Raw genomic sequence first — 1751 nt, forward strand, 5'->3', positions numbered from 1 at the left:
CCTCGTTTAGGAATCCAGCGAGGAGCCAGCCCTGGACGAGGTAGTGGTTTACCATTTTGGATAGGTGCAGCAGCAGCCATGTGAAGCGGCGGCTGCGGAGGTGGCGGCGAACGAAAATAACAGAACTTGAAGAATCGCTACTTGCGTTGTATGATGAAAGTGGGAGGAAAGAGAACACCGACGTGTTATACAAATGGAAGAGCGTGGTTACCGCGTGAACCGAGTAAATCTACAAGCCGTGTGGCTTAGATCCTTGATTATATAGAGACTCGTTCTTGGCATTACCAACCTATAAAGAACTGTTTTGAAGATCAATATTGGACAAACCCAAGTCTCCTGCTCCTGTCTACTTCTTAAAGTCTCCGTCTCTCCCCGCCCTTTTCCTTTCTTTACTTTTGTTTTGAATGGGTCCTCGTTTTGCACACGCTTCGGCCTTCAGCTCTTTCATTTTTCCACATTTCCTTCTGGCGAGTGGCCACCATTTAAGCCTGACGTACTACTTGTCAACGACCCAGGTTAGGCCCAACTCCAGACCGTACAATCATTCCGTTATGTGTTGGATAGCGTTTTATTTAGAAAATTACAAACAGCTTTACTCGGTAGTCTGATTACAACAGCATAGTTTTCAGTCATGAAATATTTAAATTTATGTGATAAAAAACAGCTAATTGATAATGAATCTTACAGCACATTTCTGTACAATCCAGTAAATATGAATTTATTACACCTTGCTTTCAGGGGCTGTTTGTCCGGTAATGCTAATGCTCATTTGTACCACAATATTACTGATAATATCGTTATCAACAAATTGGGCCTCAAAAGGAGTTTATAGGTGTCTGATTCATTGTGGTTATGCAGATTCTCTAAATCTTAAAGGAAATGACTTTGTACGTCAAGTTACTGACAGCTTGTGGGAGCATGTACAAAGCTGCTCAGGGTCTTTACCATCTGATCCTCAAGAAGTTCAGAAGAGATTTCCGCCTTTGAAGAGGCAGAGATGGCTGGTGTGGTTCACATTCGAGGGAAGACGAGATTTTACATAGGAGACAACTGTGACTGCAGGTCTGCACTGCCAATTCTTGGTGTGCCACAACCACAATGATATGTAACTAAACATACATCCTCCTTTCTTATGCTTACTATCAAAATTTTCAGCATACGGTTCAAAGAATTAGATGCGGAGACGTGAGAACTAAGAAGCATTTGTTTTTTGGTAAAACACTGTACAAAACGCTTGCATCATAATGAGTTTACGCTTCATATCGATCAGTTTTTCTTTCTCTATTCCTTAGTGGTTTCACTAGGTCTGCTAGATTTCCAATGGCAGTTGAAAAGGAAGATTTGGCCAAGTTTTCAATTGCTTAAAAGAATTAAGAGTGTTTTAACTGACAAAGTGAAAAAGCTACACAAACAATAGTAAAATAGAAGCATCTCAATTTGACCCTAAACGCCATTTCTCAATAACATCAAAGTCTCTTGGCCTCCCTCCTGAGAACTTGATTTATTTGCATGTTGTACTAGGACTTCCCTAATTTATTTACTGAATGCTAGATCAAGAATAAGTGCAAATCTACAAATATCACGAACATTGAGTCCAGAAATCCAATACAACATGATTTTTTGATGCATAAATATATTCTAGTAGGAAAATCTATTCTCATGAAAATTAAGTAAACTGCTTTGTTTTTTTGCTAATTTTGGTGGATGAACTGCTCCATAAATTCCTCAACATTCTCCAATTATGCCTCAAC

The 1751-nt window shown here is 39.5% G+C and overlaps 1 long non-coding RNA gene across 1 annotated transcript; it reads left to right on the plus strand.

Annotated features, from left to right (window-relative positions):
• Positions 1-292: 292 nt before the first annotated feature.
• LOC110668890 (uncharacterized) lies at positions 293-1269 on the plus strand. The gene is made up of 2 exons (XR_002497593.2): positions 293-515; positions 859-1269. It is a non-coding gene; the product is annotated as an uncharacterized LOC110668890 (long non-coding RNA).
• The last annotated feature ends 482 nt before the right edge of the window (positions 1270-1751 follow it).

Source organism: Hevea brasiliensis, chromosome 15, assembly GCF_030052815.1.
Source record: "Hevea brasiliensis isolate MT/VB/25A 57/8 chromosome 15, ASM3005281v1, whole genome shotgun sequence".
Taxonomy (NCBI): domain Eukaryota; kingdom Viridiplantae; phylum Streptophyta; class Magnoliopsida; order Malpighiales; family Euphorbiaceae; genus Hevea; species Hevea brasiliensis.